Source organism: Furipterus horrens, unplaced genomic scaffold (assembly GCF_987537825.1).
Source record: "Furipterus horrens unplaced genomic scaffold, mFurHor1.1.pri manual_scaffold_9, whole genome shotgun sequence".
NCBI classification, from domain to species: Eukaryota; Metazoa; Chordata; class Mammalia; order Chiroptera; family Furipteridae; genus Furipterus; species Furipterus horrens.
Window position 1 is genome coordinate 49,030,875 of NW_028327179.1, and position 25,148 is coordinate 49,056,022.

The 25,148-nt window shown below is 44.0% G+C and overlaps 1 protein-coding gene across 1 annotated transcript in view; it reads right to left on the bottom strand.

The window, feature by feature from the left end:
• The window catches only part of FBXL13 (F-box and leucine rich repeat protein 13), a 311,775-nt gene that overhangs the window by 63,192 nt on the left and 223,435 nt on the right, over positions 1–25,148 (bottom strand). The gene's annotated exons all lie outside the window — the stretch shown is intronic.

Consider the following 25,148-nt stretch of genomic DNA (forward strand, 5'->3'; position numbering starts at 1 on the left):
AATGCTTGAACTGGAATATACCCAATTCCTCTGATTCTTTGTCAGACTTACTGAGGAACAAAATTAAAATGAAAATTCTAAAAGTAAAATGGATATGTCTTCTGTTTGTCACCCAGACCCAAAGGGGCCCAGAGGGGCCCAAAATGTAGACAGATATGTCCTGGAATTAAACATATCTAAAATGGAATTCAGCATTTTGTCTACTCCTCTCCCCTTTGCTCCCTATATCCAGCCCATCAATCTCTGAGTCCTATCTGTACTACTTTCTAAATATCTCTCATACATGTCCCTTCTGCCACTGCTTTCAAAACCTCATTATTTCTAGCTGTCATTGCAATAACTCACCCTTCCTTACATAGACCTTCTTTATTGTCGTTTCTGTATAAAATCTGTATGAATCCTCCTACTCAGAGTTCTTCAGTGACTCCCATTGCATCTATCATGTAGTGGGAATCACTTTGCAAGGCACCCAAGTCCATCAACATTCTTCCCTCCATCTCTTTTTGCCAGCTTCGTTCCTGCCGTATCCCCCATCTCCTTGGGCCATGCTCTAAGAATATGAAGTCACTTGTGGATCCTCCAGCACATAACTTTCTCTCATGACTTCATGCCTTCCCACCTGATTCTTCCTCCATTGAGAATGTCCTTCTTTTCTTTACCTCAAAAATAACATACTGAAGCTTTCAGCTGCACCTCAAAAGCTGAAAAGCCTTGCCCACCTTCAAAGAGACATAGCACTCACTTTCCAACTCCTCCGTTCTGTCAGGATGTAGCATATGTGCCAAGATGCACAAATCTCTATCATGACAAATACCTTATTATTCAATAAGTAGAATTAATCATTGCTAAGATGTATTGAATGCTTACCATGTGCCAGGCACCATGTTAAGCAATTTACCTTCATTATCTTATTTAATTCTCACAACACTGAGGAAAGTAATTTATAATTCCTGTTCCAAAGAAAGGGAAATGGAGACAGAGAGGCTGAGTAAGTCATCCAAGGTCTCATAGTGTGCTGGTACCAGCCAGGATGTAAACCCGCACTCTGAACTCATGCTTTTAGTAATCTTTAACCATGTAGTGCTATTATTATTGTTGTGTTAGCCCTAGACAGTACCCCAAGACTATGGCTATAAATTTAGTACTCCCAGAACCTAGCTGTGCTTGACACACAGTTGACAATGAATAAATATTTGTGAATGAATGAGTAGTCTGTAAAATTATCTGTTTTTAATGGACCCAATTTTGTCTTATCTTGCTGGCATACTCTCAGAATTCTTGGTTGGAATCTACTTCCCTTTGTAATTATGTGAATCACTGTTTATATTTCATATGTTTCTTTCTGAAATATGTCCTCCATTTGGGGCTGTCTACCACATTATTTCATAAAAAAGAACAAAACTTATACTTGGAAATAGGTTTTTTCTCAATTAACACATCCTCTTTCTCAAATCACTGATAACACTGTTTTGTACAAGGTCCTTGAAAATGTATCTTAACTTCACAAGTGATTTTGCCTTCTATACTCTGGTTAGCAATTACAATTTTATAAAAATAATTTACATTTTCTTCTCGATTTTTATTTATTTCTATTTATTTGATTGTTAGCATGAATTCTGTAATCATGCTTTAAAAAAAAGTGTGTCTATCTCTCTGGCCTAATTTGTTGACCTACATGTCTAAAGGAAAGCAGGCTTTGGTCCACACACAGAAATAGATCTTTTATATGTTTATGGAGAGAAGGAAAATCAGCATTTATGCTGTATGAAAATAGAACAACTTGCTTTGAGACTGTTTGCCTCCTACCTGGTAGAGGTTGAGAGAAGGCTAATGCTACCAAAGAATCTCCTGGAAGGAAGTGACAAGTTAAGTTGGTCACTTCTTTTTGTAATGATTTTGGTAGGGATTTTGTTGGAAACAGGAGACAACTCACTGTAACCTCTGTGAGGAAACCCATTATTGCTAGTTATGGGACCAGCAGATTCATATAAAGCCACTGGCTGGGGAGAAGGGCCTAGAAAGGACTAAGAAGAGGTCCAGCTTCGTAGGAAAAAGTACAATAGGGCAGACTTCTTATGTGCAAATCCATTTGTCTCTGAGTTACTCTGCTTCCTTTTAACTCTGATTCTTTCTAGTTCTTGAATCCTAAGTGATTTCATATGTTTCCTGCTTTAGAGGTTTTGCTTCACTGAACCTCAGGCTTTGTGTGTGTGTGTTCCGTGCAGATGGGTGGTCTCTTGAAAGTGTATCAACAGACTAAGACACGCAGCTGTAAGCACTCCCACCTCAGCTTAGAGCATAGCTGAGAAAAAGTGGAATTTAAAGAAGCTGTGTTTGGTTAAGAGGAATGAAATGGTACCAGATCCACTCATTCACTCACACACTGATTCACTGATCAAATATTTTATATTGCTCTTACATTTTAGGCATTATGCTAAGCATCTCAAAGAGGGGATGATCCAGCCCCTGCCCTCAAGAAGCTTACGGTGTCGCCCTGGCTAGTGTGGCTCAGTGGATTGAGCTCCAGACTGCAAACCAAAGGGTTGCTGGTTCCATTCCTGGTCAGGGCACATGCCTGGGTTGTGGGCCAGGTCCTGGTTGTGGACCAGGTCCCCGGTTGGGGCCACGCAAGAGGCAACCATATTGATGTTTCTCTCCCTCTCTTTGTCCCTCCTTTTCTCTCTCTCTAAAAATAAAAACAAAATCTTAAAAAAAAAAAAGAAGAAGAAGAAGCTTATAGTACTATGGAGAGACAGGCTTGGAACAAATATTAAAATGTAATCAGTTGATCACTTTAGTGAAGGCATTATAAAGTACAGTGGAAACACAAGACAGGGAAATCCTAAGCCTGCCCAGTAATTCCAGCACAGCTTCACACACCTGAAACTCAAGGGATAAGGGAAGAGGATGTTTCAGACAGAGGGAATAACTTGCAGAGATAGGAAGGCAAGGAAAGTATGACATGTTTAAGGAGCTAGAAGAGAGTCAGTTCTGTGTCTCTGGAGCTGAAGATGAAAGTTCGGAATCAGCTGAATGTGAGGCAGTAAAGGTAGACAGGGGCCACCTTAGGAAAGAGCTTGGTCCTTCACACTAGAACATTTAGGTTATATAATGTAATCAATGTGGGGCTCCTGAAGAAATCTGAGCAAGGAAGTGAGAGGTTCAGACTTCCATGCTGGAAGATCACACTGCAGAAAGTAGAGAATAGAGTTGAGGACGGTGGTATTTAAGGAAATAGAGGTTAATAAGAAGAAATAGTGCTTGAACTATGGCAGTGGCAGCAGGGATGGAGGGTAGGAATAGCAGCAGAATTAAGAAATATTTAGGCTACACCAATTTTTTAAATTATATTTTACTGATTATGCCATTACAATTGTCCCAATTTTTCCCCCCTTGCCCCCCTCCAACCAACACCTCCCCCCACTCCCTTAGGCAATCTCCACACCATTGTTCATGTCCATGGGTCATGCTTATAAGTTGTTTGGTTACTCCTATAACTACCTATTTGTACTTCTTAATCCCCTCACCTCTTCACCCATTACCATTACCATAGACTGAGCTGAAAGCTGCCAGGCCAAGCCCAGTGGACCCTATAGAAACACAACACTTTAAAATAAGACCCCTGCAAACAGCACCTGCAGTGCACGCTCCAGAGACCTGAAACAATCTGTTGCATGCAGAGTCCTGGCTGCTGGGAAAAGGTCAGCTGCATAGGGACCTACTCAGACACTAAAGTGGAATGTGGACAACAAAGGATGGTTATTAAAATAAAATCAACTAAGTATAAGAACACCCTCCAAAAAATAAAATAAAATTAGGCTCTCTGCACAGAAATTGCATTACATTAGTGTTTGAGATTGTCTCTCAAAATCAGAGAGTGAAATGACAGAAGCTCAGAATATTTGCTACAAAACAAGTCCCTGGTTCCCTCACATCTACCTGAGGAGAACATGTATGTGCAGTTTCCAGTGTGGAAAGATATTCTTTCCACCAGATTCCCCAGCTATGGCAGACCAATTTAACAATTCTTTTTTTTTAATTTAAAAAATTGTTCTAATTATATTTTATTAATTATGCTATTACAGTTGTCTAATTTTCCCTCCTTTGCTCCCCTCCACCCAACACTCCTCACTCCCTCAGGCAATCCCAACACTATTGTTCATGTCCATGGATCACGTGTATGTTCTTTGGCTACTCCATTTCCCATACTGTACTTTACATTCCCATGGCTATTCTGTTGTACTTCTTAATTCCCTCACCTCTTCACCCATAGCCCTGCAGACACCTCCCATCTGACTACCATCAAAATGCTCCCTGTATCCATGATTCTGTCTCTGTTCTTCTTGTTTGCTTAGTTTTTTTTTTTTTTAAGATTCAATTGTTGGTAGATATGTATTTATTGCCATTTTACTGTTCATAGTTTTTACCTTCTTTTTCTTAAATAAGTCCCTTTAACATTTCATATAATAATGGTTTATAATAATGGTTTGGTGATGATGAACTCCTTTAGTTTTTTTCTTGTCTGGGAAGCTCTTTATCTGCCCTTCAATTCTAAGTGATAACTTTGCTGGGTAGAGCAATCTTGGCTGTAGGTCCCCACTTTTCATGACTTTGAATGTGTAAGAATAGAGTTGCTCAGAGAACCACCAAGATGCAACAAGCAGAAAAAAAGTTTATTGAGGGAATTAGCAAGCAGGGAGGAAGCTGTGCTGCAAATGGCTCTGACTCTGGGCTCCTAGGGAAGGAGGGGTTATTTTATAGAAGGAAGAAAAAAGGCACTATTGAATTTAGTCGTTTATCTTTCAGCTGACTGGTCAAGGCTGAACACGGTTCGGTTTGGCACATTCTGAGATCACAGGAAACTCCCAGACAGCTGCAGGAGGGCCAGGGGAGGGCATGGGAACCGAGGCTGTCAGAATGTTTCTTGCCAATCCCTTCTAGCCTGCAAAGTTTCTTTAGAGAAATCCACTGACAGTCTTATGGGAACTCTCCTGTAGATAACTAACAGCTTTTCTCTAGCTGCTTTTAAGATTCCTTCTTTACCTTTAACCATTAGCATTTTAATTATGATGTGTCTTGGAGTGGGCCCCTTTTCACCCATCTTGTTTGGAACTCTCTGTTCTTCCTGGACTTGCATGCATATTTCCTTCACCAAATTAGGAAAGTTTCCTTTAATCTTTTCAAATAGATATTCAATTTCCTGCCTTTTTTCTTCTCCTCTGGAACCTCTATTATGCGAATGTTGGAATACTTGTAGTTGTCCCATAGGCTGCTTACACTATCCTCATTTCTTTGGATTCTTTTTTCTTCTTCCTGTTCTGATATGTATATATATATATATATATACGGGAGGAGACAGATACCGGTTATAAGCTCATCCGATTGGCGAAGGAAACGAGCGCCAGGGGTCTCCTCTGACGGTGGGAGAGGTCATCGCACCTCACTGGACAGCTACCGTCTCGCCATGGCTCGCCTGCCCCACTGGGTGCGTGGGGATCAGAGAGGCGCCTCTCGAAAAGTGGGCCACAAAACACCCGCACCAGTTAATTCCAAGCAAACAACAAGAAAGAAGCCTCCGGCTCTTCGCCTCGCTAGCTGGAACATCAGGACCATGTGCCCCGGACTTACTGCAGACCTTCCGTGGATCAAGGGTGCCAGGAAAACCGCTGTCATCAATAGGGAACTGGCACGACTAAACATTGACATTGCGGCTCTACAGGAGACCCGGTTGGCCGACAACGGAACTATCAGAGAAACCAACTACACCTTCTACTGGCAAGGGAAGTCTCCGGACCAACCAAGACAGCACGGTGTTGGGTTCGCTGTGAAGAACACGCTTGTTAACTCCATAGAGCCACCCACAGGAGGCACAGAGAGACTACTTACCCTCCGATTGTCAACAACTTTCGGCCCAGTCAGCATTCTTAGCGCGTATGCCCCAACCCTCTGCGCCACCACCGAAGAGAAAGAACAGTTCTACCATGCACTGGACGAAGCGTTATCCAAGATCCCCAGAAGTAACGCTCTCTATCTCCTTGGAGACTTCAACGCAAGAGTAGGAGCCGACAACATGGCCTGGCCCACCTGCCTTGGAAACTTTGGGAGAGGAAAGATCAATGAGAATGGTCAGCGACTGCTTGAGCTTTTGTGTCACCACGGCCTGTGCGTGACAAACACATTCTTCAAGTGCAAAGAGATCCACCAGGTGTCATGGAGGCACCCCCGCTCCCGTCATTGGCACCAGCTTGACCTCGTCATCACCAGAAGAACAGATATTGGCAGCACACTCCTCACCCGCAGCTACCACAGTGCAGACTGCGACACGGACCATGCCCTCGTGGTAAGCAAGGTGCGCATAATGCTGAAGAGGTTGCACCACTCCAAGATGAAGGGTCGCCCACGCATCAACACCAGTTGTGCCAGCAACCCAGTTAAGACCCAGCAATTCATCAACAAGATGGAAGATGCACTCGGCGAGGGAGTGGCGGCAGATGACATTATCGAATCCAATTGGCCACGTCTCCGCGACGCCATATACAACTCCGCCATTATTGCTTACGGGAAGAAAGAGCGGAAGAACGCTGACTGGTACGAGGCTCACTGGGAAGAAATGGAACCCGTGATCGAGGCTAAGAGGAAGGCCCTACTGGCTTACAAGGTCACGCCCACTCCCAGTACACTTCAAGCTCTACGGGCTGCCAGGAACAAAGTCCAGAAGACCGCCCGCCACTGTGCCAACACCTATTGGCTAAACCTGTGCAGAAGCACTCAGGAAGCCGCCGATATAGGCAACGCACGAGGAATGTATGAGGGTATCAAGAAGGCAACAGGCCCAATCCCCTCCAAGATCGCCCCCCTTAAGTCCAAGACAGGTGAGGTCATCACTGACCAGGAACAGCAAATGCGGCGGTGGACTGAGCACTACCTCGAGCTGTACGCAACGAAGAACACCGTAACAGACACTGCTCTTAACGCCATCCCAGACCTACCAGTCATGGAGGAGCTAGACACCCCACCTACTGCGGCAGAGCTCAGCAAAACCATCGACCGCCTCGCTTGCGGGAAAGCACCAGGAAGCGACGGAATCCCTCCAGAAATCCTAAAGAGCGGGAAACCAGTCCTGCTACAGCCGCTCCACCATCTACTCTGTCTCTGCTGGAAGGAGGGTTACATCCCCCAGGATATGAGAGATGCCAACATTATCACCATGTACAAGAACAAAGGAGACCGCAGCGACTGCAACAACTACCAGGGCATCTCTCTCCTCAGCGTCGTCGGCAAAGTATTCGCCTGGGTCGCTCTTGCCCGCCTGCAGACCCTTGCTTCCCGCGTCTACCCAGAGTCCCAGTGTGGCTTCAGAGCTGGCCGATCAACAGTGGACATGATCTTCTCCCTACGCCAGCTGCAGGAGAAGTGTCACGAGCAGCATAAACCACTCTACCTCGCCTTTATTGACCTCACGAAGGCGTTTGATCTGGTCAGTCGAAGCGGACTCTTCAGCTTGCTACGGAAGATTGGCTGTCCACCACATCTGCTTGCTGTGGTCATGTCCTTTCACGACAACATGCACAGCACGGTGTCCTACAACGGCGCAACCTCTGAGGCCTTCCCAGTCAGCAGCGGAGTAAAGCAGGGCTGCGTCCTCGCGCCTACGCTGTTCGGAATCTTCTTCTCCATGCTCCTCCAATACGCCTTTAAGGACTGCAGCGAGGGTGTCTTCATTCACACCAGATCCGATGGCAAGCTCTACAACCTGGCCCGTCTACGAGCCAAGACCAAAGTCAAAGAGGTGCTCATCCGTGAGATGCTCTTCGCCGACGACGCAGCTTTGACATCACACTCCGAAGAGGGACTCCAGCAGCTAGTCACTTGCCTTTCCCACGCATGCAAGGAGTTCGGACTAGCCATCAGCCTGACGAAGACGAATGTTATGGCTCAAGGCACGGGGACTCCCCCATGCATCACCATCGACGGATACACCCTGGAGGTTGTCAACGACTTCACTTACCTCGGGTCCACCATCTCGAGATCTCTGTCAGTCGACTTGGAGGTCAACCGGAGAATCGCCAGGGCAGCCACAGTTATGGCCAGACTGAACCGGCGAGCGTGGAACAATTCCAGCCTCACTGAGAAAACCAGACTGCGCATCTACCAAGACTGCGTACTCAGCACTCTCCTCTATGGCAGCGAGACGTGGACCACCTACGCAAGGCACGAAAGGAAACTCAACAGCTTCCACATGAGGTGCCTGCGACGCGTCCTGCATGTCACCTGGCAGGATAAGGTTCCCAACACCGAGGTGCTGAAGCGAGCCAATATGAGCAGTTTGCATGCAGTTCTTAGTGAGAGACGCCTCAGGTGGCTCGGCCATGTCAAAAGAATGGATGCAGGCCGTATCCCCAAAGACCTCCTCTACGGCGAGCTAGCAGAAGGCAAGAGGATGACAGGGCGCCCCAAACTGCGGTTCAAAGACATCTGCAAAAAGGACATGACACAATGCTCCATCAATCTCAACACATGGGAAGTTCAAGCAGACGACCGCCTAGCCTGGAGGCTCGCGGTCAGGCAAGGTACGTCACGCGCGGAGGCTGCGCGCAACGAGGAGGCGGCCCAGAAAAGATCGAGGCGGAAGCAGCGTCAGCAGCAGCAACAACAGCCATCTGCCTTCACCTGTACCAAGTGCGGCAGGGATTGTCACTCCCGAATCGGACTGCACAGCCATTCTCGGCGGTGCAGATAGACTCTCAAGAAGCTACGCCATCGTCTCTCGAGACGGACGGCTGCCGACGACGATATATATATATATATATATATATATATATATATATATATATATATATATATTTTTTTTTTTTGCTTCCTTATGTTCCAAATCATTGACTTGATTCTTGGCTTTATCCATCTACAGTTGATTCCCTGTAAATTGTCCTTTATTTCAATTAGTGTATCCTACACTTCTGACTAGATTTTTTTATGCTGTTCATGTACTCACTAATTTTCTTGAGCATCCTTATAACCAGTGTCTTGAACGCTGCATCTGATAGATTGGGATTGCTTATCTCTCTTTTGTTTAGTTCATTTTCAGGAGTTTTGGTCTGTTCTTTCATTTGGCCATGTTTCTTGTCTCCTTATTTTGGCAGCTTCCCTGTGTTTGTTTCTATGTATTAGGTAGAGCTGCTATGACTCCCTGTCTTGGTATCGTCGCCTAATGTAGTAGGTGTTCTGTAGGGTTCATTGGCACAGCCTCCCCTATCACCCAAGCTGGGTACTTGGGGTGTGCCCTTTGTGTATATTGAGTACACCCTTCTCTTGTAGTTGAGTCTTGGTTGCTGTTGGCAGGTCAATGGGAGGGATTTACCCTAGCCAGTCAGCTGCAAGGATTGGCTGTGACAACTGACCATCAACCTTCTCCATCCATGGAGGATCAGCTAGGCAGGGGCAGCATGGTGTTGCTTCGATGTGGTCTGTAGCTGTCTACTGGGGGCACAGGCCCTGGGGTTTCCTGGGTGGTGCAGGCCAAGGTCAGTCCCCACTTGTGTGTTGCCCAGGGCACCCTGCCTGAGCTATAAAGCAATCTGAGATGGCTGATACTTGTACTGGGCTTGGAGATTCCCAGCCAAAGATAAGCTGTGAATCTAGGCTGGCTGCTGCTAGTGCTGGGCCTGGGACAATTTTGCAAATGGTATGGAGATTGGGAGCTCACTAAGGTGTGCTGTTGCTTGTTTAAGAGGATTTAGGAAGTTGTGAAGCATTAGCCAACACCAGCCATTCATATGCAAAAGTCCCCATTAACAGCTGTAAGTTGGGTGGGATGAGTCTCAGGGGGTCTCTAGTATGGGACAAACAGTGTTAGCCAGGTTGATGGAGTCTCAGATGCAGCACCTGCCTGCCAGCTCTGTGGCTCTGCACTACTTTCTGTCTGGAGAAAGCTGTCCCCCAGCTCCCATCTTGATACCAGCCACTTCATTTCCTTCCTGTATGCGACTGGTGCCTTTTAAATTACTACTCTGGTGCTGGAGCTCAGAGGGTGTGAGTCTCCATAAGTTTGTATGTGGATTCTTTAAGAGAAACTGTTTGGGACTCCAGACGTTTCTTCCACTGACTCGATCCCCACTGGTTTTTGCAGCTAGAAGTTATGGAGACTTATCTTCTTGGCACTAGAACCCTGGGTTACGGGGCCTGGTGTAGGGCTGGGACTCTTTGTTTTGATATACCCCTTTTAAATTTTTATCCACCACATGTGGATGGGGGGCCAACCAATTTCAAAGCTCTGCCCTTCCTACCAGTCTGGATTGATGTGGTTTCTTTAAATCCTAGGTGTCAGACTTCCATTTAATTCAATTTCTGCTGTTTCTGAACAATGGTTGTTCTATAATTTAGTTGTAATTTTGATGTGGTTGTGCAAGGAAGTGAGCTTTGTTTACGTATGCTGCCATCTTAACTGGAAGTCTCTCTCCTAGTATTATTTAGTCATAGAGAGAACTTTTTGGCTAGAAATATCTGAAACTAGGTGACCTTATAATATATACAATTAAAATTAACATGGATACTACATGCCAACATTCAATTAGGAATTTTTTGTTTTTTGCAATTCAATTTGAAAGTAATTTGTGTGCTATTAATAATTCAAGAGCCATTATTATTGTGAGGCCAACTAACTAGAGAATACCTTCTAGGGAACTATGTTGTGATGTCGCAGAAATAAGATTACAGTATTCTGGGAACTAAAGAGTGCTTGCTTATTTGGGAAAATACATAGAAACATTGATGTTATCATGTGATTATGTTTTCTTAAAGAAAAAATGCATCCATAAAATAAAACTTTTTGCTCTTGTCTTGAAATGATATACATTGAGAAGTGTGATTTTCTGATAATTATGACAGCATGACAAATGTTGATTATAGATAAAGTTGTGTCAAAAATATTAAAAGACACTATTAGCTTATGTCAAGATACTTTAGCTACTTACATGATCATCATTGGTTACTTGTTCAGCCTCTTCCTACCCAGGCATGTGAAGAATAAAAGGGCAAGCATCTCAGGCAGAAGGTATATGTATACAAAGGTCCTCAAGTAGGAAAGAATTTGGCTTGAGGATCTAAAAGGTGGTAGTGGAGCTGGAGGAAAGGAAATGAAGGTAACAGGGGCAGGAGATGTTATCAGAGAGATAAAACAGGAATCTGTTTTATTAATGGCAAATGTTCTTTCAAATGTTGGTCTTTCTTGAGAGCTTGTTTGGAGGTTCTAGCAGAGGAGCACAGCTACTTGTATACCCTTGACTGAAGACTGGTCCTCTCCTCTAGCTGGGAAGGTCATCCTCTTTGACTGAGCACGCAGCCTCAGGAGGGATGCACATAGATCAATGAGGGAGGTAAGGGATACCTGCCTAGCCAGCCAGATCAGCCAAATCAACTCTGGTGATCAGTGGGTGACAGATGTTGCAGCCAGGTAACCTTCGCATCCTCAAATGTTGGTCTTTCCCTGATTAATTTATCTCTTCTCTTAGACACTGTTAGTTACTCCCTCAAAATTCCACACATGACTACACTCATTTGGTTCTCTTATGACCTTTTCATCTTTCTTTAGTGTCCTTCACAGATTTATCATCTTCTTTCCACTCCTTAAATATTGATATTCTGTTGTGTTCTTCCTGGGTGCACATTTCTTGTAATTCACCACACTCTCTCTGAGGATGTTGGCCACCTTCACACCTTCATGCTAATGCTTCTCATATCTAAATCCCTTCAGGGTCTTTCTCCCAACCCTTTGGTCTGACTATTCCAAACACTATAACTCAGTCTGATAGACCTGAACTCACCTTTCCCTCAAAAGCTGTTATCTTTTTTACATTACTTTTTCTGAGGTAGGACTTCCATCCACCCCAAGCAATATTTTTGGAATCATCCTTCAACCCTCCATCCCCGCCCCCCAGATCCTCATCTTCTACAACAAATCAATCACCAAATTATTTGGTTTTACCTTCTATGTGTTCTTGAATATGTTATTTCTGTGCTAGTTCTGGCCTTTGACTTAGTTCAAGAACTCATCATCTCCTTTTTTAACTATTAAAATACCCTCCACTGGTCTCCCTGCCTCTAGTCTTTCTCTCCTTTCATCCTTCCCCAGAGAACAACCCAAATAATCTTTATTAAAAGGAGGCTGACTATCACTGTGACTACCTTACCAAGTGCTGCTTCACACTCACTGGTTCAGGTCCAAGCTCCTCAGCATAGCATGAAATTCCCTCAGTCACATCTCTTTTTCATGGTATTGGGTTGGCCAAAAAGTCTGTAGGGTTTTTTATGTAAAATAAAAGACATGTTTTTATTTTCACCTACAACTATATTGATTTGGATATTTGAATATGTTGGCTATCTCCTGTATGGTATAATGGTGATTGTTTTTAATTAATGTCTTCATTCAATCGCTATCAACCTCAACTGGTCTACTAGACTGTGGAGCACCATCCAGTGAGAAATATCCAGCAGGAAACTTTGCAAACCACTTTTGACACATTTGAGCAGTCACAACACCTTTTCCATACACTGCAAAAAATTTTTCTTTTTTGGGGGGGCTGGAGTTGGTGGCGGTTTCAGTTGTGTTTTTACCTTTCTTGAAATAATTAAGTATAATATGCTAAAAATGTGTATTTTCTTCCATCTTTAATATTAAAATGCCTACACAAAAATTCACCAATTTTGATGTTTTTTTTAAAATGCCCGCTGATATGACAGCTGTCACAAAACAATCTAACAAATTGTTTTGAATAAAGTTAAAGACAACTAAGTTCTACTAGAGCCATTGTATGGAAACAAACAAACAAACTTTTTGGCCAACCTATATATACTAGTAGTACACTAAGCTACATAAAGTTCCTTGAACAAGCATGCATGCCTCCTCTATCATTATACCTGCCACAACATACTTAAATTACCCATACTTACCCTTCTAAATTGGGCTGTATAAAACAGGTCTTATTCACATTTGGTAACCTTACAGCTCAGAATTTGTTACTTCATTCAAAGAATATTTATCTATTACTCCCTAGGGTTCTTGTAAAAGAGCAGTGAACAAAACGAAGTCTCAGCCTTTATGGATCTCATATCCTAGTGAGGGGACTCCAGGAGTTTGCCTACATAATGGGCACTCAAGATCTAGTAATCACAGTGAAAAAATTTGAAAATCAAGCAGATGAAAATCTTAAACAACTGTCTAAGCACCCTGTCTAAAACATTGCTCTGACTCATTTTTCCTTTACACAACAAATATGGCAGTGACTAAGGCAACTTAAGCAACAGATTGAACTGCCCTAATTGTGGATCCTGTGGTCTTTAGTAAATAATAATTCTGACTGGTGGAAAATACTTTCCATATAAATAGAGATAAAACCTCATATTCAAACAATCCTCTGGGTAGGGTGGAAATAGCTGACATCCCACTTAAGTAGACATCAAAAAATAAATAAAACTATAGAAAAATAAGGACTTCTAAAGATACTTTAAGATACTATCACATTAGTAATGTATTTCCCTCCTCTATACAGAAGAGAAAAACAGACATATATCCTCTCTACTGAAAATGTGCTTATTAGATAACTTCTTTACTTTTGTCATGGATGATACTCTACATTAGTCACTATTTTCTATAAATGAATGGCTGAGGACAATAAAATTATTATGAGAGGTGCATACAGTTTGAAATAACCATGTTGTCTTTGCTTTTCCTATTTAAATTAGCTCTCTCAGTTAAAACCTTTCTAGATTTCTGCCCTGGCCAGTGTGACTCAGTAAGTTGGAGTGCCATCCCATTAGCCAAAAGGTTGCAGATTCTGTCCAGGGTCAGGGTCAATTCCCAGATTGAGGGTTGGCCCCAGTTGGGGGTGCACACAGGAAGCAAGCAATCCATATTTCTCTCTCATATCAATGTTTCTCTCTCTCTCTGAAAGGAAGGGGAAAAAAATCCTCGAGAATAAATAAATAAATAAAACAAAATCTTTCCCATTTTCTAAATATCTGTATTTTTGTGTTTGTTCATTAACCTCATGTATTTCCATGATTTTCAGAATGCAACACCCTCTTCACCTTCTGGAAACCTAAAAAGCTCTGAGGAGTGAATTGCAATGATTTTCCTGCTTATTTCCTGAGCTCTCTACCTCTCTATAAAGCTGTCTTGTAGGGTGACTCAAACTAAACAGCCATTTCCCAACCTGCAGCAAACCTGCTTCTGCCACTGTGGAAGGCATACAGGTTAGTAAGGAACATCACCATTCACACAGATGCTTAAGCCAAAAATCTGTCATCATCCTTGATTCCCTCCCTCTTGTCTTTACTCTCGCACTCAATTTCTAGCCCCTGTTGATTCTTCCTTCCAAATGCCTTTCAAATCTGCCAACTTTGCTCCAGCCATATCCCTGGTTTGAGCCTTAATGCAGGCTCTCATAACTTTTCACCTGGATCACTGCTTCATAATTGGTCACTATTTCATTTATTATTCCCTTGTCTCTCCAGCAAACAGAGTGATCTTTTAAAAATGTCAATCTGACCATATCTAATTGACAATACTGAATGTGTTGTCATTGCCAAAAGGGCAGAGAACAAATTCCTTAATGTGGCTTCTCGGCCCCTCATGACCTGACCCCTGCCTACCTCTCTCACCATGCTCCTCACAATCAAGCCATACTTGAATCTGCAGATTTCCTGGATGCCACTATCCTTTTAAACCTCTGTCTCTCGGTTCAGGCCTTTTTGGGGGGTGAATGGGGCGGGTAGTTCATCCCAGACCCATTCTCCTTCTCTTGGAAAAGCACAGGCCTTTCCTGACTCTCTGAGCCAGGTTGTTTCCCACATCCATTACACTTTGTAACCATTTGCCCCATGCCTGTCTTCTATAAGAATGTAAGTGCTAAGAAGAGGAGCCATGTTTTGTGACAGCCTCAGTTCCCATGCCCTCCCCCTTTCCCCTGCCCACCTGCAGCTATCTGGGAGTTTCCCGTGATAGCAGGGTGGGTCAAGCTGGGCCCCGTTTGGCCTTGATCAGCCCGTCAGACTTATAGCTGTGAGATAAACTGAATTCAATAGTGCCTTTTCTCTCCCACCTATAAAAAAAATCCCCTCCTTCCCTAGGAGTCTGGAGTCGGAGCCATTTGTGGCATGGCTTCCTCCCCACTTGCTAATTCCCTCAATAAACGTCTTTTTTCTGCTCACTGAGTCTTGATGGCTTTCTGAGTGACTACGTTCTTCCATTATGGTGCCAAAACCCGGGATTGAGACACCAGCTCAATCGGGACTCCCGAGTCGGTCTCGGGCCCCGAGCTGGCCCCAATCTTCCAACCCAGACTCACTCAGACCTCCATGAGTCGGCGACTTGAGCTTCCCCTCTGGCCTGATGACCCCATCTGCCTCCTTTTTCCTCTAACCCCTCCCCCGACTGCAATTTACTCCCAATCAACACCGGCCCTCTGATTCATAGGTGAGTCTCTGCCTTCGTTTCCTCCAGTGGTTCTGCTTCCTGGTCTATTCGAGACCATTCTGGGCAGTCTGGCCCTAAATCTGAATGCTCAGTTGGAACCACTCTCAAAGTCATTTGACTCCTCGGGGTCAATCCAGACCCTCTCTCTGGGGCCTGATGACACCCAGGGATGCCTGAGATGAATCAGTACCTTTCCTCTCGGCCTTTGGCCCTCCACTATCCGGTCAAAACAGGGATACTTGTCTCAACAGATTGTGGAGCTGGAACTTTGGCTTGGATTCGCCTCCTTCTCAGACTCACATTTAACCCTAACCATCACCATGGGAATCGGCCATTCCCTCCCACCAAAAAATACCCCTCTTGGGTATTTAGTCCATAATCTCAAATCTCTCCAACTAAAAGGAGAAGTCAAGGCCCATCGGCTTGTCTCTCTGTCCACTGTCACGTGGCCTCAATATCCTCTAAATAACCAAAGTCAGTAGCCGGAAAATGGCACACTTAACTTCGGAGTTCTCACAGACTTCCATAACCTTCTCCAGCAGTCAGGCAAGTGGTCAGAACTTCCCTATGCTCAGACTTTCTGGACTCTTTGGACCAAATACTCTCTCTGCAACAGCTCACTAGCCACAAAATTCTCCTTGTCTAGAAGAAGCCACCTTCCTCTCGACCTTCTGCACCCCCTCTAATCCCTTCTCCTTCTTCCTTGTATAAAAAATTACTCACAATGGAACACCAGGACACAGGATTTTAGCAGTAACCAAAGCAGTTTTTTATTCACAGACCTGCAGCTTTGGGTGCAGCCAAAAACCAAAGAGGCTTACCGGAAGAAGAAGCTGGCTTACCAAAAGAAGAAGGTGGCTGTTCCTATCCTAATGTGAGTAAAACCGCCCCCTCCCTTCCTCCCTCTCCCTCCTTCGCCTCCATTTTTTCATGCTCAATACTCCAGAGTTATAATATAATGCAATTAACTAAATTAATTAAGGGTAATCTAGTTATAGGTCTATCTTCAGCCTTTCTTTGGAGTTTTCCTGTCTTGTTTGCTGGGCTGCCTGACTACATTTTCCATTTCCCAGATGTCCTTTGTTCTCAGAGGCATTTGTGCTGATCCATGGAATGCCCCTTTTTTAATGCTAATATTGTTAACTCTGGCTCAAAAACAAAAAACAAAAAACAAACAAAAAAAACCCTCTAATTATATTTGCCCTTTACTGCTAATTATTTTCTACTGAGCCACCAGTTTCCTTGCTTCTTACACTTGGACACTTTCGTTCCCACTGCTGTGCTGCCCGGCCTTGTGCTCCTGTCTCCGCAGCTGCTGGTGCCGGATCTTGTCGGCCATACCTCGGCCAGGCCACCTAGGAAGGACTGAGGCACGTGATTTCTCCTCCGCCTGTCCTCTTTAGAACCCCAGTCACCTGACTCCTCACAGTTCCCAGCCCTCCAAGACTCCAGACCTTCTCCTCCCCATAACCAATCCCATGGGCCCATCCCTACCTCCCTTTCCCTGGGTCCCTCCCTGCCTCCAATCAGCCTCACCCCTCTAGCCTCTATCCCCTCCGTGAGGTCGCTGGTAGAGATGGTGTCATTCGAATACATGTCCCACCCACTTCCTTACGTGTCTAACTGCTGGGATGCACAAATTAGGCTTTAAAGCTATCAACTATAACAGAACTCTCAAAATCACCCAAAATCCTAATAAAAATCCAGCCACCTTCTTAACAAGGCTCACAGAATCCGTCCAAAAATACACCAATCTAAACCCCACTTTGCCTGAGGAATGCCTCTTTTTACACACCCACTTCATTAGTCAATTGGCTCCAGATATTCAAAAAAGCTCCAAAAGTTAGAAGCAAGCCCCAACCCCCCCCCCAAAGTACTGTAAACTTATTCATGTCGCCTTACAAATATACAAAAACTGGCAAGAGGAGAGGGAAAAGGAGCGATGGAAATGGAAAAACAAGCACTCTCTTTTGCTGGCTAATGCCCTAGAAAACTCCAAAAATCAAAATAAGCCTAAGGGCAAAGCCTCCACCATCAGGTAGCCTCTGGACCCCTGTTTCCGGTGCGGTCAGGAAGGACATTGGGCAAAGCTCTGTGCAAATCCCTGTTTACCTCTTCTGGGTCCCTGCCCTCTCTGTCAAAATACAGGTCACTGGAAGGTTGACTGTCAAACGGCCTCTAAACTGAGGGAGTGGATCTGGAAAGACCTCTCTGTCCCAGACCTCCTTGGACTTTCCACTGCCTGATGGGGCCTGGGTTCAGAAGCCCCATCTTTCACCATCACGGCTGCAGAACCCAGGGTAAACATATTGGTGGCAGGTAAGCTTGTCTCCTTTATCCTTAATATGAGAGCTACGTATTTTGTCCTGCCCACATTTTCAGGGCTCCTAACTCCCTCTGCCATATCGGTTATAAAAATAGATGGCAAGGTGATACAACTACTAAGTACCCCTCCCCTAACCTGTCTCATTAAGCATCGGGCATTTACCCACTACTTTCTAGTACTGTCCCACTACCCAACGCCACTTTTCAGACACGATAGTCTAACCAAACTGCACGCATCTATATCTCTTCTTTATTTTAACTCCATGCCCTCACCAAATAATCCCACCCCTCTCATTCTTCTTCTAATTTTAGGGCAGTCCCTTCACACGATCCCAGACACTCCCTTACCATTCTGGCTAACAGCAATCAATCCCAATATCTAGAACACAAACAATCCTTCCGTCACCTCTCACCATGCTCCAGTCTCTGTAGCACTAAAGGATGCTTCCCATATCCCCAACAAACGTCAATACCCACTAATCCCTTTGGCTTTAGATGGTCTGAAGCCTATTATAGACTGCCTGCTGAAAGCAGGACTACTTTGATCTGCCACCTCTCCTGCCAATACCTCCATCCTAGCAGCAAAAAACAAACAAAAAAAAACACCCAACGGATCTCACCATCTTGTACAAAATCTATGTACAATCAATGAGGCCACTGTCTCTATCAACCGCGTCATCCCTATCCCTTATTCCCTCTTGTCATGCATCCCACCTCAAACCTCCCACTTTACCATCCTAGACCTCAAAAATGCCTTCTTCACTATCCCACTCTCCCCAGCCTCCCAAGATCTCTTTGCCTTCACCTGGACCAACTCAACCACAAAAATAACCCAGCAACTGACATAGACGGTCCTGCCTCAAGGGTTTCCAAATAATCCCCACCTCTTAGGTCAAGCCCTAGCAGCCAACTTACAGCAGCTTGACCTTTCCCCAAGTGCCCTCCTACAGTACGCAGATGGTTGCCTCCACTGTAATCCATTTGAAAACTTTTCTCATCTCCATACTGCCCAACTCCTAAACTTTCTTGCCAGTTGGGGATACCGTGTTTCATGAAACAAAGGCCAATTCTCTCAAACTTAGGTCACATATCTCTGACTCTCCATCACCCCCACTCATAAACACTTAATTCCAGAAAGAGAGGACCTAATAACTACATTTCCCCTGCCCCATACTAAACAAGAACTCCTAGCATTTTTAGGCCTTGCCAATTTTTTCAAAACTTAGATACCTAATTTTAAATCCATAGCCAAACCTTTATATCAGACAACAGGTAGAGACTTGTCTAAACCCCTAGAAAACTCCGGGCCCTTCTCAAACCTTTCACCACATTCAAAATGGCACTCGGCTAAGCCCCAGCCTTAGTCCTTCCAAACCCAAATAAACCTTTCCTCCTCTACACTGACACAAAAAATGGCTTTGCTCTCAGGCTGTTAACACAGCAATATAGACCAGACCAACAAGTTATAGCCTATTTTTCCAAACCACTTGATTCCCCCTTCCTAGGGTGGCCAGCCTGCTTCCGTGCCTTAGCGGCAGCAGCAACCCTCAATCAAGAAACCCTTAAGTTAATTCCCTTTGCCCAGGTAACAGTCCACTCCTCTCATACTATTTCCAGCCTACTAACCCACCAGGCCATCACTACAGCCTCCCCATCCCAAATTCAGTTCTTACACACCCAATTACTTCAAAATCCTTAAATCTCCCTACTTAAATCAGCTCTCCCCCTCAACCCTACCTCATTACTTCCCCTCCCCCACTTTCACACCCATACCCATGACTACACTCAACATATTTTCTCCTTTTTACACCCCTTCCCCAACATACAAGACACACTTCTACCCCAGGTGAAATCCTTATTTATAGATAAAAGCTCCTACAAGACCGGCCCAAAAGGGACAAAATATGTCATCACTACCTTCGCCTCCATCATTAAGTTGGGACACTTGCCCTTCAGTACCTCTTCCCAACAGGCATAACTTATTGCCCTAACGTGGGCCTTAGCCCTTACAAAAAATTGTCAGGTCAATATATACACTGACTCCAAATATACCTATCACATCATACGTTCACACATAAAAGTCACCCAAGCCCAACCTTCCTCTAAATAAACCTTCCACTGACTGGCTCTACTCTTTATTCATCTCATCTCGCAAGAACTTTTATTACATGAAAAGTTCCCCCAGACTATCTCTGTTTTTAGAACAGATGCCTGGCTAAAGGACACTCTCAGCGACTACACCCCTGATGTAATTTACTTATACACTTTCACCCTTGTTCTATCCCTCGCTGACTTACTCGAATCACCGTAACCATATTGACTCCCCTCACAATTACAGTTAATGCCCTTCTAACCATTGCCACCTCATATCAACACCCTTTAGCCCCCACTCCTCCCACCACCCAGACATTGAGGGAACTGCCTTCCCACCCAATCTCACCACCTTATATAACCTTACTGCCCACTTTCTCCCATCCCCCTACTACACGGGTTCAGCAGATCTCCCTGGAGCAGCCCAGCCAGTAGCCACCGTCACTCATATTATAGGTCCTGCCGCTCTCTGCATTTGCTTCAGACATGTCAACGGCACCCACATTCAGCCTCACTCCTTAGGCGCATTCAACCCTTCCCTTCTCTACAATCACACCCTAAACCTAACCTTCATATACTATGAAAGCTGACCAAAAACTCCTACTTATCCTTACATATTAGCCCAAGTTCACAATCATACCAACACTTCAGATTTTCCTGCTACACCTACATGGATCATCAATTTTTGATTTAACCAATATAGCCAAACATTTCTTCACAAAATCCTCCATAATGTTTAATGCCAGTCAATAAAAAACAAAACTCAGCCCTGGCTACTGTGGCTCAGTGGATTGAGTGTCGGCCTGCAAACCAAGTGTCACTGGTTCGATTCCCAGTCAGGGCACATGACTAGGTTGCACGCCAGGTCCCCAGTTGGGGGCACATGAGAGGCAACTGCACATTGATATTTCTCTCCCTCTCTTTCTCCTTTCCCCTCTCTCTAAAAACATAAATAAAATTAAATTAAAATCAAATAAAGTAAACTTGTTAAAAAATAAATTAATTTAAAAAAAAAAGCAAAAACCAAAACAAAACTCACCCCAGTTACATTACCATCACCAAAGCAAAACATAGCACTGCTATTTCCCTTCAAGGGACAGAATATCACTTCCTATGTAGCACGCAAGCATACCCAATAATTCCTCCTTACCGGACTGGCACCTGCATGATAGGCGCTCTAATATTAGATGCCTCTATACTAAGCCCCCAGCAAATAGCCACTTCCAAGGCAATCCCCAACTTTGGCTCCTTCCTCGAGACCTCCTCCTTGTCCCACCCCCAACACAAATGAGACCAGCAGTAGTCTGAGTTTAGCAGACATATGTACGGCAACCCTATCCTTAAACAACCAAAAATAGGGCACTCCATATATAAAAGCTTCTTCTGGTTCATAGAAATACCCCAATTAGAAAAATCAGTACTAAATCTCTCTTTATCCCTTCAAAAAACTTGGAATGCCACCCTCCAAGCTCTTGAAAACACAGCAAGAATCCCTAAACAGCCTAGCAGACATAGTTCTCAAGAACAGGAGGGACCTAGACATCCTCACAGCCAAATCAGGAAAACCTGCACCATACTAAATGAAACTTACTGTTTTTACATTAACAATACAGGCATAATAAAAGTTTTACAAATACGTAGAAAACACATTAACATTATTGCCCAGACTAGGGAATGGGCATATGGAAAGTCCTGGCTCAAAACCTTCCCCTCATACTTCTCCTCTCCTTTCAAAGTGATCCTAGTGCCTCTCATAACCCCATTGCTTCTCCTCCTATTATTCCTCGCCCTTGGCCCTTGCTTCCTCAAACTGCTAGTTAACTACATTCAAAAAACAGTCCAATTTATGACAGCCTCTACCGTCCATAATATACTCCTATTAAGATCTTTCAGATATCAACCTGTGGCAAGAGACGACCCCCAAGCTGGCAGTTAACCCCCTGCCATCATCCTAAATCAGCAGGAAGTCATTATAAAAGAGGGATTCGATGACCCCTCTCCCAACTGGTTTCTGCCACGCCCCCCCCCCCAAAACCCCACCCCACCCCTTGCCTCCTTTTATTCAAACAAAAAGGCTAGAATGACAGCCTCAGTTCCCATGCCCTCCCCACTCCCCCTGCCTGCCTGCAGCTGTCTGGGAGTTTCCCGTGATAGCGGGGAGCGTCAAGCTGAGCTCCGTTTGGCCTTGATCATCCCGTCAGACTTACAGCTGCAAGATAAATTGAATTCAATAGTGCCTTTCTTCTTCCCCCTATAAAACAATCCACTCCTTTCCTAGGAGTCCGGAGTCAGAGCCATTTGTGGCATGGCTTCCTCCCTGCTTGCTAATTCCCTCAATAAATGTCTTTTTTCTGCTCACTGTGTCTTGATGGCTTTCTGAGCAACTCTATTCTTACATTTTGTTCATTCTAGCACCCCCAGCACTAAGCACAAAATAAATATTTGTTAACTAAATGAGTAGTGCGATTCTAACTGAAAACTCCTTATTGCAAAGGATTAAGAGTGAACATAATTGTTAAAAAACATAAGAAACTTTCTTTTTCCTAGAAAGAACAAATGGCCACATTCGATCTCTGGTAAATATTTGTAACATTCCAGAGTTTAACTTTCAAATGTTAAGTCTGCAGTCAGATTTGTACTTCATCAGACCTGCAACTCAGACTCGGTGTTCAGTTGCCCAAGGGGGCAACTGGGCTGATTTATTTTAATTTGACTGGGAGAGGTTAGTTTCCACAGCTGTTGTGGTACTGTATTGTCAATCATTTGCCTTTTAGACCAGTTTCACTGATTTGGAGGAAGAAAACAACAAGCTTCAAAAGACTTATTTTTCAGTTTTTTAGCAGAAAACATTTAGCACTCTTCCCCAACAATGCACATTTACTGCTCTCTCAGACTGTAACTATTCTTTACAAGAAAATGAAAACAAGGAATGGAACTTGAGGCTCTATTTTTAAGTTGTAACTTGTCCTCAGTAGATAAAATTTTAATATGTGTCTTGGAAAATAAAAAAACTGAGTTTACCCAAAAGCTAAAAACTAAGAGCTTTTAACCCTCACTCCCTTCATTCAACAAATGTCCACCAAACACTGCAGGTTTGTGGTAGCATTATATTTTAATGTATTTTAAAATGTGCTTTGACCTTCTACTTCTTGTTTTCCTGTGACCCTTCAGACAACAGCTGGGCATTATGTTTGTATGTGTCAGAGAAGGGTTTGTGTAGAGGAACACAGAAGAAGAAAAAAAATCTTTCTCTTTAAACTTTAAGGCCTTTTGGCTTCAAATCCTAAACTCTGAAAGACTTGGGGCGTAAAATTTTAAAATACTGTATAATCAGTTGGAACATTTTTCCACCCCCAAATTAGATATGGAACCCGTGCCAAGAGAAAAGAAGAAGAACAAACAAGAGAAGATGGGAGAGGAACAGAGGAGGAAGGAGAAGAGAAGGGAGGAGCAGAGGAAAGGAGGGAAAAAAGAGGGAGAGGAGAGTCAGAGGGAAACAAAAGAATGAGATGCTTGAGGATTCCCACACAGGACCCTGTTTTGGACCTCCCTGGACTCTATTCATCTGGAGAGAAAATTGAACCTCCTGAAAGATTCAGGGATCTAAGTAAATGGGAACCAATCCCACCTTTCGCTGGTAGGGTTATGAAAAGCAACGAGACGGCAGAGTTTTCCTGTGCTCATCATGTATCAGCTAAGATCTAATGAGGAAAGCAGAAGCAACTCTATTTAAAATCGAGGGAATTTAATTGTGACAGGGAATTGGCTATATAGGTGGTAGAGAAACTGAGATGCCAAGGGGATAAGGACACAATCTAGAGATTAGCAGGGAGCCACTGTTAACCCTGTGTTGGAAGGACAATGGGGAAAGATGATGTTACTGGAGCCCAGGGCCAATGTTACCCAGGGAAGCTGGTACCACAATACCCCTGACTAGACAGCTGGTCATAAAGGAAATGCAGCTGCTAATGATGATGCAAATAAATGTGAAAGAAAATCCTGGTCTCTTCCTTCTTCTGACCCTTCAATTGCTCACAAATGCCTCATAAGCACAAAACCCAACTGGAATCTAGCTGAGTCAGCCACCCTGTTCAGAGTGAGAGAGGAGTGAGGCATGGGCCCAAGGGCAAATACACCCTGAGAGAAGGAAAATGTCTTCATGATGTCTAGGACTATGGACCTAAGACAGTCTCAGAGTCCCCATGCCCCAGCATGACCCAGAGGAACCCAGAACAAGGCACATGTGACCAGGGAGTCTGAAAAATTGAAGCAGCCAGCATCCTGAGACAAGGAAGACACATCAGGATCTACCTAGATAGGAAACCGAAGACCAAATGGCCCTCAGGGATCTCAGTGGATTCCAGTTTAGACAGAAGATAACATTGAGAAGATAAGACTTGACTCCACCACAATGAATCAGCCACAGATAACTGTCTCCCACATCCACTCACATACCACTTGCAGAGTAGAGGCTGAATCTAAACTCATTCTTAGAAAAAGAAAGTAAAAAACCTAAACCAGTGCATAGGCAGAGTCCTTCATCTAAAAGAGCCCATTGAATGGTGGGTAAGGATGGAGACACAACACAGATGTCAGCAGTGCAGTGAGATACCAAGAGAAACAGATCATGTTAAAGGACTCACTGGGGCTGGACATACACATGGAGAAGTTGCTTGTCTGCAAAGTAGGGCTTCTCAGAGAAGGCCTCACAGACAGGTGACATTTGGTGAGTTTAAGGGAGTAAGAGGGATTTAGCAAGCAGCTAGAGGGAGAGCCTCCCCTCTGGAGTCTTCTTATGTCCCTCCTAATACACTAATTTGCAAGAGAAGCCAGTACATTACTTATCTAACTACAGCCCTTTAAAGTCTTTCAGAAACATGGCAAATGTCTCTGGGTTCATCTTCCATTTGATTAGTGAATGGGGCAGTGCCGGGGTGATAGGATGGATGTGACCTAGGTTTCAACTTTAATGAGAAGCATCAGCAGCTTGCAGGGAATGAGTTCCTTACAATGTATCCTTTTGTAGATTTGATGAAGCCATTTCTAGACTTTATTTTTGAACTAAACAGACCTCAAGGCACTCAGGTAGTCTTATATTATAGAATGTGCAATCCATATTATGAAACAAATCTATCATGTAATAGTCTCGCAATATTCTATTTTGACATTTTTTAAATAGAGAAACAAGATCATGACTTATTTACAAATAACCTCATATCTATCACTATTCTAGAACCAATATTCCTAAATGTGCCTTTTGTAT